At 37.3% G+C, this 14,870-nt stretch overlaps 1 protein-coding gene across 1 annotated transcript in view; it reads left to right on the top strand.

The window, feature by feature from the left end:
* Positions 1–14,870, top strand: part of LOC145496102 (uncharacterized) — a 492,363-nt gene that overhangs the window by 458,111 nt on the left and 19,382 nt on the right. The gene's annotated exons all lie outside the window — the stretch shown is intronic.

Here is a 14,870-nt window from a genome sequence, read left to right as displayed (position 1 = left end):
AATTAAATTTAGGTAGTATGTTCTTGCAATGTGTGTCGTTGAAGGCATTTTAAAAACGGTTCAGAGATACGAGCATTTGGACAGCTGATGGCCGAGCCGAGACAAACTGCCATAAAACACAAATAAATTTGCAACAACAGTTTATTTGAAAAACATCATAATTTGGTGTCGTTATTGCGCATTTGGGGGCCTCTATGTTTAGAATCTACGTCCTTTTGTGAGCATAATTTCGGAAATCAGGAGCATAATTTGGGAACTCTGGCATAATTTTGGCATAATTTGGCAAATTTTCGATCATTGCTAGTAGCATAATATGCCACTTTTAGGAGCACAATCGGCCAAGGCCTAGATTTGAACCACTTTGGTCCACTTCGTTCACTTCCTCCACTTCCTCCTCATCCTCTCCCTTCCTTCTCCCTTCCCCGCTCCACACCCTTTCTCACCTGGTTATGATTGGCTCATTTGAGAAGCCAAAGATCTTGAGGTATTTAGGGAGTTGTTTGGGGCTGTCTTGAAAGAGAAAGTACTTCTACACAGTGACATCGAAAGGAGTCGGTTCTTTTCTGTTGTTGCAGTCCAAGGTAAGAAGTTTAATGTACAGATGCTCAATTAACGTGAATTGTTTTCAGCCAGCTTTTAGTTTAAGCTTGTTTACGCCTGGTGCGTGTAAATGAGCAATTTAAGCTGAATTTTTGGAGTGAGATCAAGTTCGGCTTGAATTCCTTGAAACAGAAACTTTGAAGTGAAGTTTGTCACCTTTGTTATGGCATAAAAGCAGTGAAACAGCGAGGGGTACTTATAAAGCACAAGTGGAAGTTAAGTTAACTAAAAGGTAGCTTGTTAAAGTTGAAGCTGTAAAGATTTTGAACGGAGTTGGACGAACGCAGAGCGATCGCTCCATGGAATTGAAGATAAGCTAAGGCGTTTGTATCGAAAATGTCCTCAAAATTTTATCATTGTATTCAATAACAGCTTCTTGCAGGCTGTGTTAATATTAATACTGATATTCTTGCTAATTTGATATTGTTTAGCCAAAATATGACAGCTAATAAACTCAAATTGCTTAGCCTAATTGTTATGTGATTTCTATCAGATTCCTCCCGTGTAAAATTACTGCAAGCTTCGTGAATTGATTGTAATTTTTTGTTTTCATGTGTTTTCAGATACTTATCAGAAGTAAGAAAGCATCCAAACCATTGTAAGTATCACTGTATACAAATGGAGAAAATGTCAGCAGAGGAGCTGAGGAAGGAGATTTTTACAAACCAGTTTGGAGAAAGGTGTTTACGTCTGCGTCGTAAATTGTTGTCAAAAGTTCCTGAAGCTGTATGTGACCTGACTGAATTGGAGGAACTTGACTTGTCAGATAATTATCTGAAAGAATTACCAACAAGTATTAACAAGCTGAAAAATCTTAAATGGCTGAGATTAGACGAGAACCAGTTGAGAGAACTTCCTCACAGTATTTGTGAGTTGAGTAACCTGACCTGGCTTAGTGTGAGTAACAACCAGTTGTCTGTTCTACCTTCAAACATTAAACATCTCAAGAATCTCCGGGGACTGTACTTGATTGGTAACCAGTTGACTACATTGCCTGATGAGATTGGTGAACTGAAGGAGCTGGACTTCCTGTCTGTGGCTGGTAATCCTCTAACATTGGAAGGAATGAGAAAGGTTGTGAAGCTACAGAATAAGATGACGTTGTTTAAAGATGTTACAGGTAAAGATGTGAAATGCTTATTATTTGTATTTTATTTTATGTCTTGTGAATGAAATGAATATTGGAACATGTAGTTTAACTTAGAAATTACATAATTACAAATGTGCTGCTGACCTTTCAGTGTATCTTTTAGAAGAAGTATATTTAATATATCTGTGAAGCTTATTTAGATTGTTATTGTGGAAAGTTTAACTTCAACTGCATGATATAGGCATCCTTGTTTCTGTTCATGAGTAGTGAAACATTTTTAAAATAATTGTCAAGGAGTGTAGTATACTTATTTCGAAGTTTTGTTTGACAGTGACTCTATGTGAACGTTAAAACAAGGTTTATAGCTTCTTATACAAAGATGGTTTGACCGTTTGTCCATTTAGGAGTGTAGTGAATGAAATAAATATTGGAACATGTAGTTTAACTTGGAAAATTATTAGAAATGTGCTGCTGACCATTTAGTGTATCTTTAAGCCTGAGAAGAATTGCATTAAATAATAGCTAATTTAAGATTGTTATTGATGAAAGTTGAATTTTAACTGCATGATTTATATGGGCATCCTTGTTTCTGTTCGTGTGTTTTAAAACATTTGTTAAAATTTTGTCATGAGGAGTATAAAAATTTATTGATGTCGAAATTGAATTGGGTAATTGTACTACCCAAATACTTCTTTCTCCATGTTTGGCTATCAGTATTTGATTCAATAGTTTTGAGTGATATTGAAGGCCAACCCTAACCAAAAGAGCAACTTAGATTAATAATTTCACTATGAACTGTACAGAATGTAAACAAAAAAATTCAAATTGGCAGAGAATGGAAATATTTTTACTTATTTCATAGTTTCTCTGTGTTTTTAAAATTTGAACTGTTAACTTTGAAATGCAGGTAATTTATGAGTGCAATTTTTACACAAGAAATTTGTTTATATGGGATGCACAAAATGGTTAAAAAATATCTTTACAAGGTGTGAAATTCCCTTCCTCTTCATTAGCACAATTTATCTTACATGGACAAAGCTTTATATAAGAATTGTAAACTGCTCTTTAATTATAATCTTATTAATTGACAATTAAAGAATATTTTTCTTGAATTTTTATATTAGATCATGTATTTGAACAAAGTGCAGAAGGACAAAGAGCACAACTGGCTTATGAAAAGGCTCTAAGAGATGGCTTTGTGAATGTTTACCGTGGCCGCATATTACTAATTGGTCAGGATCGTGCTGGTAAAACCAGTCTAAAGAAGAGTCTCTTGGGCCTGCCATTTGACCCTAAAGAACAGAGTACTGAGGGAATCGAAGTAGAGGCTTCAACATGTGAAATAGAAGTTGAACAAGTTAAGAACTGGCATTCCACCCATGAGAACAAAGCAGGATTGCTAGAGTATTCTAAAGATATATCAATGATGGTGGCTAAGAAACTGTGTGACATAAAAGTTATGGACTTGGAATTTAGGGCCGACAGAAATGATCCCAACAAGTATAAGGTTTGAATAAAGCTAAATGTTTAGAGGTGCAATGTATATTTAATGCAGACATCTCAAATGTAGGAGAAACAGGTTAACTATCACCTAAGAATTTAAGAACAAATTAAAGCACTTCCTGTTTTGTTGTAGTTTGCAACATGTAACAAACATTAGCTGATCATGAGCTGATGTTTTGCTGATGTTTTGCTGTAGGTAAATAGCTTTCATTTTACTTTCTTTGGGCTAATGTCAGATCACCTCTCTCGATCAGTTAGATAGTTAATGCTTGCCTGTCTTAGAGCAAGTTAACTATTAATAATTAAATATTTGTAATGATGGAGCATTTAAATCAGAGGAAATTTCCATCTGAATGCATGGTGTGTGGAAGATGTGGACTGTCAGCCAGGGTCTATTTTTGAGTACCTGTGATGTACTTTTAATTATTATGTTACTGATCATTCTTTCTGTTTGATAATCTATTCTAGGTTGAGGAGATTGTAGACTCTGAAATTTCCTCACCATCAAGAAAACCAAAAACAGTGTCAAAGCAGTCCCATAATGGTGTACATTTCCCTGAATTTGGAAGTGAAATTGAGTTGAATGAACCTGAGGCAATGATCAATGCCACTTCACCTCCCAATGATGTCACAAAACATGTTCATCAGTTGCTAGAGTATGTTAGAGGTAAACATGACAGCAAAGGTGATATCACCAGAGGAGAATCTGTTGTTAGTATTGATGTGTGGGATTTTGCTGGACAGCACCTATACTATGCTTCTCACCCTCTTTTCTTGTCGTCACGGGCTACTTATGTTTTGGTATACAACCTCAGCAAGCCATTACATGCATTAGCTGAGCCCTATGTTAGACAAGGAACTCTTGAAAAAAAGTTGGTAAATCCAAACAACGAAACAAATCTAGAGAATTTGTTATCATGGCTTAATACAATCCACAGTGTAACACAAGTAAAAGAAGAAACATATTATGGTGCTCCAAGGAGACAGACGTATCTGCGGCCACCAGTGTTCATTGTAGGCACGCATGCTGACAAACCAGCTGAAGACATTGCAATGATGAAACGTCAAATATATGAGAGAATTTCTGATAAAGAGTATGGGAAACATGTGATCCGGCCATTGTTCAGTATTGATAACACAAGCTCGCTGATAGGTCCAAAGAGAGGGACTCTCCAAACAGGTATTAAAGTACTAATGTATGGCTAATGTAATGATTATAATAATAAATGATCATAACTACAAGTTTCAGTACTGCTCAGAAATAGTGAACCATCAAATGTGTTTTCAACTTGTTGACCAAAACAAGTCAACGCATTGGTGCATTTTCACCAACACATTTGGAAACTTGTTTTTCATCAAGGCATTTTGCCTTTGTTATTTATTTTGTCACTTCCAGTTCGTTTTCTTTTGTGCACTTTTTCAATCTAATGAAAGGACACGTCAAACTGAATTAAAGATGGATGTGACTATAAAAATTGAAGGGTTGTATGCATATCTGCTGATGTCAAATTTTAGGTTATATTTTGCTTTTCTTTGCTGTGAATTGCCAGTTGTCTTAACCTCAAAAAAAAGACAAAGTGTTGATTTCATGTCAGGGTGGAACCTCAAAGATGCAGACTTCCTTTTTAATTTGGAAAATATTTATTATTTTCCAAGTTGTAGTGGTGGAACAATTTCGCTCCTTCGCTCCTTCGCTCCTTCGCTCCTTTGCTCCTTCGCTCCTTCGCTCCTTCACTCCTTCACTCCATCAGTCCTTCGCTTCTTCACTCCATCAGTCCTCCACTCCTTCACTTATTCACTTCATATTAGACATTTGGAAACCGGGGGAGGGGGGTGGGAGGGGGAGAACTCCCACATGAAAAGGCAAGGGATGCTCATCTCGAAAAATTTGAATTTAACTCCTAAGGGAGACTAACGTGGACATTGCTTGAAATTCATTAGACTCCTAAAAGATACCACTTAGATTTTATCACTGACGGGGAAGATTTTGGTCACCTGCAAGCAACGTGTGAATCGAGAATGTCTCAAAATAACTTTGCAGATTGAGACAGAGATAAGGCCTTTGGCAACAGCAGTTTAGCCATAGTAAATTTTCGTTGCTGTTCGAAAATGGAAAGTCATTGAAGCACGTTTTCACATGAAAGGTACAAATATCACAACACACCCCCTGAATGGGAAAAGGCTTTCCCTTGTGAGATAACTTTGAGAATTCCTAGGAATTCCTAGGAATTTCCTAAGAATTCCTAGGAAAAAATTCCTAGGAATTCCTAGGAATCTAAGGTGTGAATTTTCACGGTAATTCGGACTCGGAATTCCTAGCTAGGAATTCCAAGTTTACATAGAGCTGACTTGGAATTCCTAGGCTAGGAATTCCAACTGAAATATACTCACCTTGAAAATTCCTTAAAATTCCCAAAAATTCCTAGGAATTTCTGAGAATAACTTGGAATTTGTAGGATTTTTCGAGAATAGGTTGGAATTTTTGGGAAAATCTGAGAAAACCTGGGAATTTTGTATCATTTGTAGGCCAGACAAAATTTTGATGACAAATGCCCAGCATTAAAATAACAAATAAAGTCAAACAGGTTTTAAATAGTTTATTGCATTGGCTCTCATGAATTTAAACATAAGAATAATCATCCTGTTTCTTTTTCATTACATCAGGAATCAAAAGTAAAACTGAAAACAGATATGAAGGTCAAACTTTTACATGTTTGATAAAAAGAGAACTTTTTCAGATAATTTACTTACTTTTTTAGTTTACAAATCCAACAATAATATTTTCCATACACAAGATTTTACCTTAAATTATTGTTATTGTGTGGAACATATCTGGATTTTCATGATTGTAAGGAATCAATGATAAGAACAAAACTGAGACATTCCTTAAAATTAAAAAAAGGTTGAGTTTGGGCAAACTAATAGCTGCTGTTCAGTTATTTCTGTTGATTCTGCAGCTAGCCTCTTCATCTTCATCTTTGTTGTATGACACCTAAAACAAAATTTAAAAAAATACATTACACTGCGATATATATGAAGTACTGTAAGACTGAGATCCAAATATTTATGTGCTCACAGTTTAATACATGCAGCTAATTAAGGCCTGACTGTAAGCTAGTTGAAATGTTAAAAGAGAAGACTTGATAATTGTGAAGGTGCTTGTATACTATTGATAAATATTTTACATAAATCTTGAGCTTACAGTAGACTAAATCAAGGTTTTCCTTCTTCTATAAGTGTATCAACAACTCTCGAATTGGAGGATATATATCACGGTTTTTAGCCAAATTTAGACATTAGAAATGTTAAAAAAGACACTTAAAACATTAAAGGAACATTTAAATAATAGAGTAAAGGCAAAAGAATATATGGATGGACAAAAATTGAAGATCAACACGGATTGCCATACAGTCAGGCTGAAACACACAGGAGACATATCAAACTCATGCAGACTGTGGCTGCCTCATTGGAGTTTTTGTCAAGAACTTTGACTGGGATCAGCGAGAACTGCTATATTTGTTTCGTTTGAACAAGTGTGGCGAGAGAAACGACTTGTTATTCGCAAATCAAATTGTTTAGACATGCCCTTTGGGCAACCTAAATTGTTTCAACCTTGCTTTAGCCAGAATTCATTTCATGCCATGACTGAGTGACCCACTCGTGTATGATTCGTGATGACAAAGTTCATTCAAAAGCTTTTGTCTAAATAAAAAAAGTTACTTTGTATAATATAGGGTTACTTGAATTTGATTACTCACCAAATAATTTTGTATACAGCTAATCTGCCCTTTGAATTTTTCCCCGTTGAAACATCCACAGTAAGACTTTCTTTTAGCTCCAAATCTTCGCCAAGAATAACATGTTTCTCGTTAATGACACTCACGCTGTTTTCTTCTAGTCACAGGACCACAGCAAAAACCATTTTGATATAATTTTGGAAGTGAAATCTACTAATACGCACGAGCAATCAACCGTTAACGCTGAACTCAAAGATGGGCGCCAAAAGAGAATGACTAACGCAATCTTTGTCACATTCAGTCACGAGGATAGTCACGCGAAAATTCGCGTGCTGTGATTGGTTCAGTTGATCAGTTGAGGAGAGAATGGAAACTGGAGAAGAAGGAGAGAGAGACTGGCAACGAGGTTGCCAGACCAGTCGCTTTCGAAGGTAAGTCTGCTTCCCTTTCCACGCTGTTTTGGTGGTCTTTTGAAAGATGGGTCTTGCTTCAAAAGGAAAAAACTACACAAACTTTTCACGAAGAAATTGAGGAAAATGGAACGTACTTTAACTAGCTGATCTGTTCCCGACGGTTGTCAAGATAACAAAGGATCGTGAGGCACTTAAATCAAGTTCACTGCAAAGGTAAGGAATCCAATTTTATAGGGATTTTCTGTTATGATAAGCTATAATTCTAAATAAATCAAACTAAGCAATGCATTGTGTGCTCTTTAAAAACCCCAAAAGCCGAAATTCACCTCAAAGGTTTCAGATCGACCTGAGAAAACGAGATAAATTCTGCGAAATAAGCTTAAGCTTGTTGTAAGTCCACCAAATCTATTTTGAGAGCCCACTTGTTTCAACACCCAGTTAGCACAATGCAGCAAGTAGAAATTTGTAATGCTTATCATTTTTTTCCTTTGAAGTATTTATAAGGATTAACATGATATGAGATCTATAGTCTTTTCAATACATCAAGATGTAGGGTTTTTTTTATTTGTAATTTATTTATGTCAGTTATTTATTTGTTTCCCACTGACCCATAATCTTTTTTATTCTTTTGATTTTGTTGTGTCATGAATTAAAGTGACCGCGAGGACAAGGAAATACAAGAAACATTTTGATGATCCCACTATACCCATACCAAAATCTACAAGATTTGACCACATAAATTGCTTAAAGCAGTCTTCCCAGGCCAGTTGATGTCATCTCCCTCTCTTGCATCACTTTTTCCTGGAGATCATTTCCAGCACCATGAACAGAACACCTCAGAGTTTTTGGCTCGCCTGAGTGAGATGGCTGTTGGCAGAAATGTTGTGGATGACTTTGATGGACTATGGAGTCAACCTTTATGCAAGAATTGAAGCTTCACAGAAGCATTTGATGAAATTGAGTTGCCTATACACTGTACCTGAAAAGACTACAGAAATACCAATTGATGTAATACACACAACAACTCAGATTGACGGCCATTCATTGGACTCCCCTGATGAAAGTGAAACTAATTGTTCACAAGAAAAAAACATTTTCTGCTAAAGAATATGCCTGTATGGGTATTCTGGCCTTAATTTCAAGACATTGTATGACAATGAGAGGTTGCTAAAGATATCCTTGTTTTAATGAAACTACGGGTAATTTGTCCAGAGAATGTCACAGTACAGTTTTACAAATGTACAGCAAGTGTGTGGAAACTGTGAGCTTTTCATTTCTGACATCTGTGAGAGATGTCTTCCTCTTTTTCCTAAAGTCATAAAGGATCAAGTCAAAAATTGTTCAACAGTGGGCTGTGATGGGTATGTGTGTGAATCTACAATTATATTAAATATATACATGCATATATATACTTTTGGTTTTATTGAAATTGTAAATAATATATATACATTTATGCTGACAGGAATTTTTTGCTTAATCTATTTATCAAATCTGAGAGCATCCATTTTTCTATCAGTTAAACTCTGGGTGTTTGATTTAAGGGTCCATACGGTCACATATACACTAACAAATCAGGTTGGATCTAAAAAGCAATGTTATGAGTGCTATAGTTTTATGTTGAGTTGTCAGACTTAAACTGGAATTAATGTAGTAACATTTGTTTGGAAATAATTACCTTGGAGCTTGACAACAATAAAAAGGTATGGAACTCCAGGGAAGTGATCCTGTTGATTTTTACTAATTCACAGAAACTGATTCATGCACTGAGTTCATCCTTAATTTTGACATTTTAGGAAATTTATAGAAATTTCAAACACAATATTTCATGTGTTTTAGCTGTTCCCAAAAATTCCTAGATATTCCAAACACATTTTTTAAAACAGTCTGGGAAATAATAGGAGTTCCAAGGAATCCCCAATAATTCCCAGTCACACTTTTCACTATTCCCAAATATTCCCAGAAATTCCAAGGTCTTGGATTAAGCATAATTTGCATGGCTTGGAATAACTTGGAATTCCTAGGAATTCCCAATAATTCCCAGTCATACTTCCACTATTCCCAAATATTCCCAGAAATTCCAAGGTCTTGGATAAAGCATAATTTGCATGTCTTGGAATAACTTGGAATTCCTAAGAATTCCTAGGAATTCCTAGGAATTCCCAGACCACTGGGAATTTATTTTGCAGGGGTTATGAGCTTGTTCGAAAGGTAGACTGCCTTCACATCACAAGTAGTTCCTTAATGAGGAATGCCTCATAACACCCTTTCAAAATTTATTTTCCAAGGTCAGTGGCTCACACCCACTTTGATTATTGCTTTTTCTCTCATTATTGTTAGCCGTTGATCTTTACTTGCTTGTTCTCATAACTTTGCAGTTCTAGCATGAGACCAGATTTAAGTGTCTTGAAAACTCAGACCAGATCGGATTTCAACCTTTTCATTTGTAGGACCTATATGTACACTGTAAAATAATATATCTCTATTTTGTGTATAAACATAGTACTGTAAGTGTCAAAACGCAGTGCATTTATTTTCAGAGCTAAATGGGAACACAGATGACATTCAAGAACTGCAGAACAAAATCATGGAGGTGTTGAGACAGGAGCCATATATGGGACAGAAGATACCAGTCAGGTAAATTATTTTCTACAAACAAATGCTATTGCCTACACTCAGTTGGGTTTGTCAGGTATGCCCCAAAATTCAAAACTGGGAGGAATTAGGATAGGATATATTGTAAAGCTGATATCCAGGGCATGGATTTTAGCTACAATCACATAGCTCAGAGAATTCTCACACCCTGATTGGTTTTCTAGGCAAAGTATTCAGCATGGAATTGTAACTCTTAAAAGCGAGGCTTTACATGATATTGCGCTGGAGCAACAACAACTCAACAACAATTAGAAACAATACCCTTTTACCCATTGAGGCCTGTGCCGGCTGTAACCGGCCATGCAAAAACCACCCCCCAAATGTCTGTGCCAGCCGTAACCAGCCATAAAAAAAAGCGCGTGAGGACAATTGCCTTTCCTACCCTCCCTGAAGACTTTTTGGTTCTCCTATTGTTCTATTGTTGTTGAGGACAAATAAACCAATCAGAATGGACTTTCTGAGCATATTTTTAGAGGACTTTAGGGGTCCTAGAAAGACGGTTTTTTTGTCCTAAAATCATGTGCTCGAAAAGTGCAGGTAATAATGGCACGGTATGGCAATCTTTATAGTAAATAGTAGAAATAATGCGTTGTCATGAAATGTGATGCATTTTCCATGTTTGTCTTTTAGATGGTTTCTGTTTGAAAAGGTGATTGAAGCCTTGATTGCCAAACAGATATTTCACATAAATCTGGTGCAACTCCAAAACTTTGCCAAAAGCCAGTGCTTTATAGAAGATGCAGATGAGCTTGATGGTATGATCAGTTTCTACCATGGCCTTGGTATGATTGTCAAGCATCGCAATACAGTTGTTCTGAAGGCTCAGTGGCTGATTGACCTGTTGAAACAGCTGATAACCATTCCACACTTTGATAAAATGGTAATAAAATTAAATTGCTTTACCTTTGTCTGATGTTCACCTTAAATGTTTTAAAGTACCTTTGTTAAATATCTGAATAGCTCATCTATCTGTTAGTTTGGCCAACACTTCAGAGAATGATGATGCATGATTTTACATGATGCAATACCTCTGAGATACTTGAGGAATGCTGCTACATGAGTCAGTTATTTAAAATGAATGTATGTTTCAATACTTGTATTTTTACAGCAGCTATTTTTGACACAAAAACCCAGTCCCCAACCATTTGAGGTAGCCACTGTACTTGCAAGTATGCCATTGTCAAAAATGTAGCCTCGTGCATGGTTAAAGTAAAATGCAAGCCTCCTTGTAGCCTTGTGTATGGTTAAAGTAGCCTGGTAGCTCTATGTGTACTTATAACTGTATGCCTAAATATCATTCTGTTTTTTTCTAGGATCCTGTCCACACCAAGTACTGGAAAGAACTGGAGAAAAATGGCATCCTCTGCATGGAACTCATTGATGATGTCTTTTCCAAGTTTATTCAACAAGGCATTATCAAAGATGACATCTTGGACATGATGGAGCAGTTTGGATTGATCGCCAAGTTCTCACCGTCTCCAAGTGATGTAAAGTATTTTGTACCAGCTCAACTGAAGACACCGCCTAAAGACCTTTGTCAAGTGGCACCATCTCACACTGATCCTTGTCCTTTGTATATTCATTTTGTACATGGCTTTGTCCCTCATGGTCTGTTCTCACAGCTTGTGTCACGATTTATTTGTTGGTGTTGTAAGACATGGCCCTTGCAGCATCCCAAGCTGTACCAAAATGGAGCATGGTTTGTTATTGGGAAACAAATCCATGATTTAATTGTCATTTGCAAGAAGAGTTTCATCAAGATCGTCCTAAAACAAAGAAAAGAAAGACATCCGGTTAATGCACACAAGAAGATAAAACTGGAAGTGTCAGCTGAGATGTCAGAAGAACTACACATAGCTACACAAGTGCGTGAGTTAGTAGAAGGAACTTTGCAAACCTTGTCATTGGAGCTGCCATGCCTGAGCGGAATGCAGTGTAAGTTGTGTGTAGCCTGCCCATACTGTCATCAAGGGAGAGACAGGGCTGGTCAAGAGTGTTCTAACCATGGAAGAGTGTCATGTGATGATGAGGGTTGCTTCCACTTTCTTGAAGTAAAACAGGGTCAACCACTGATTTGTATGGAGGAGGTCTGGGATGAAGTGCTCACTGTCCATGGACTGGAGAAATGGTTCTTGAAGAGAACAAGCCAGGTATGTGATTTATTTCATGCTTAAACTTATTGAAATCATGCAAACTTTAAAAGAAGTGGTCATCCTTTTTTCACATGAGTGGGGTAGGGAGGGTGAGGACTGCCAATGTGATGGACCATATATATGGAGCTCTACTTGAGAGAAGGTAGTAATTTCACAAGTTTGAGAATACCACTGATTACATCCTATGCACAGGATCCTACATGATCTGGTAGGATCCTGTGAGATTTTATAGGATTTGTTAGCCAGGATGCTAACTAGTAATGGTGTTTTAGTTAGGAGGCTGGAGTAAAAAAACCTTCCTTTAGGATCTTACATGATCTCCTGTGGGGTCCTGTAGGATTTGTACCTGTGTAGGTTACCTTTCCTTTGCCAACTGTATTATGTGAAAGGAGCACCAGTTTTTTGGATAGCATCTCCCATTATAAAACTTTTTTTTAGTATTATTCCCCTCCCTCCCCGGGTACCTTGTTGTATGGAGGGTATCTGAAAGGGTCATCATTTCTGTGAAAAATGTTTATTGCTGCTCAAAGGATAATGGACCTCCTTGACTACTGCCCCCATTTTGAGTAATACTCCCTCCACCCCCCCCCCCCCCCCACCACCCTCTCGGAGTTATTTTGCTGGTAGTTTTCTACTACAATGCCATATATGTTGCAACTTAAATTATATCTCTGGAGAAATGATTTGATAAAGACCTGTTTGGCTACTTACCCCTAAAAAAACATAAAAGAATATTGACAGATTAATGTTGAAAACAATCATTAACAAGCTAAAGCAGGACGGTTCCATTGTTTGCTTATTGTTACCTGTTGTGTCTTATTTCAAAAAGTCTCTGTCGGGCTAAGAGTGTCATTCTGGCAGATTCATTCTAAATTCCGGTAGGTGTATTTTTACTTCCCCTTGGAGGATGCTAGTGGATTACAGGTATACCCACAGCATAAATTTGCTGGTACCCATTTTAAATACACACTTTGGTGGAGAGAGGCACTGTGAGAGCAAAGTGTGTCTCCCAACACAGTGACCCTGCCTGGCCTCAAACCCCGACTGCTTGATCTGGAGTCCAGCTTTAATTGTAGGTGTGGTTCTCTTGTAGGATCTGATTCCATTTACCACAGTTGCTAGTTCACAAGATGCACCAGCACAAGGTAATCCATGGAAATCTGATACAGCATTGAGAGTTACTCTGTTGGGTTTGATTTTTTGGGCTTTTTTGGTTTGAAAGTTGGTCAGATTTTGCCATGTTGCTTTACAGTATATTGTACATTGGTAATTGATTACTGTATAATCTTTCCTCGTGGGGCCATGTGTGTGAGACTTACACACTGCCATAATTTTTCCAACACTAGGATGTAGCAATATTTTCTGGAATGTCATCATTATAATGGAATGGAACAGGGGGAGGGGTTACTCCCAGAAATGAGCTAGATGGGTGTGTGGGAGGTGCCATAATTTTTCCTACTCTGTCAATGGAAACAAACAGGTCAAAAGGGTGTAAAAATGAGTTATTTTAGTCTTGAATAGGATTTGAAGTAACAGATGGCACTATCCCTCCCCACCAAAGGCTTGAGTGAGTAACTGTGCATTACCTTAATTTATATATTGTTTTCCTTTTAGATCTGCCTGGACAAATGTTCATGAATATTCAGCAAATGCAATGCGATGTAAGCAAGGTGTGCGGTAATACTGACCTGTTGGCAGAGTTGGAGAAGATTGCGTCAGAGAAAGGCTTTGTGATTTCTGACAATGAAGGGTCAGGAAACTGCATGTTTTATGCATTGTCTGAACAGCTGAACCTTGTGAAAGGAATCAAGATCCCACATGGAGAATTAAGACAATTCATAGTGCAGTACCTCAGAAAGAACCCAAAACTGGTAAGTTTAGTATGTTATTTCATTGTTCTGGTTAATAAGAAAATCTTATCATGTGGCTTAGGAAAAATGTGTTCCACATGATCAGACTTCAGCATTTGTGTCAGCATTGGAATTGGACTTGAAATAAGATGACAGAAAATTATGCATTACCATGTACAGGGATTAGTTATTTAATTGCTGTGAAAAAGATTTTAACATTAATTGGTTGTCCATTGTCCATTTAACTTTAGAGACTCAGAGGGATTTTTCTGTCATCACACTTGATAGAATCCATGTGTACTGACCTTGTTAAAAGTTAGTCGTTTTATTCTCTCTTCTTACAGCCTGATGGAACAGATCTGTTTAACTTCATCAATGGATATCAGTCATGGGCTGATTATCTTACAAACATGGAGCAAGATGGCACGTGGGGTGATCATGTGATTCTGTATGCGACTGCAAACTACTATAAAACGTACATTCACGTGATCAGCAGTCAGTCAAATCACCCTGACGCTACTATCAGGCCTGATGGTCACGTGATCAGCACCAACCCTCTTGTGCTGGGGCATGTTCACGAGGTCCACTACGTCAGCCTGCAACCCAAACAAGGTAAGGCCTCATGCAACACACTGTGTCACAGCAGAGTTCCGGCAGTCTGAAGGGCTGCCAAGCAGAGCCCCATACTCGTAGAAACCCGTGAAACACTTTTGTCACAGTGAAAATGTCTTGCGGTACTGCTTGTGGGCATGTACACAGTCTCTTAGTGATAATGATCTTCTTACTAAATTACAGTCTGGTTTTAAACCTCTCCACTCTACCCGGACTGCTCTTATAACAATAATAATAATAATAATAATAATAATAATAAT

Source organism: Orbicella franksi, chromosome 8 (genome assembly GCF_964199315.1).
Source record: "Orbicella franksi chromosome 8, jaOrbFran1.1, whole genome shotgun sequence".
Lineage (NCBI taxonomy): Eukaryota > Metazoa > Cnidaria > Anthozoa > Scleractinia > Merulinidae > Orbicella > Orbicella franksi.
The sequence above is the reverse complement of the archived record's forward strand: the minus strand, read 5'-3'. Positions and strand labels throughout refer to the sequence as shown.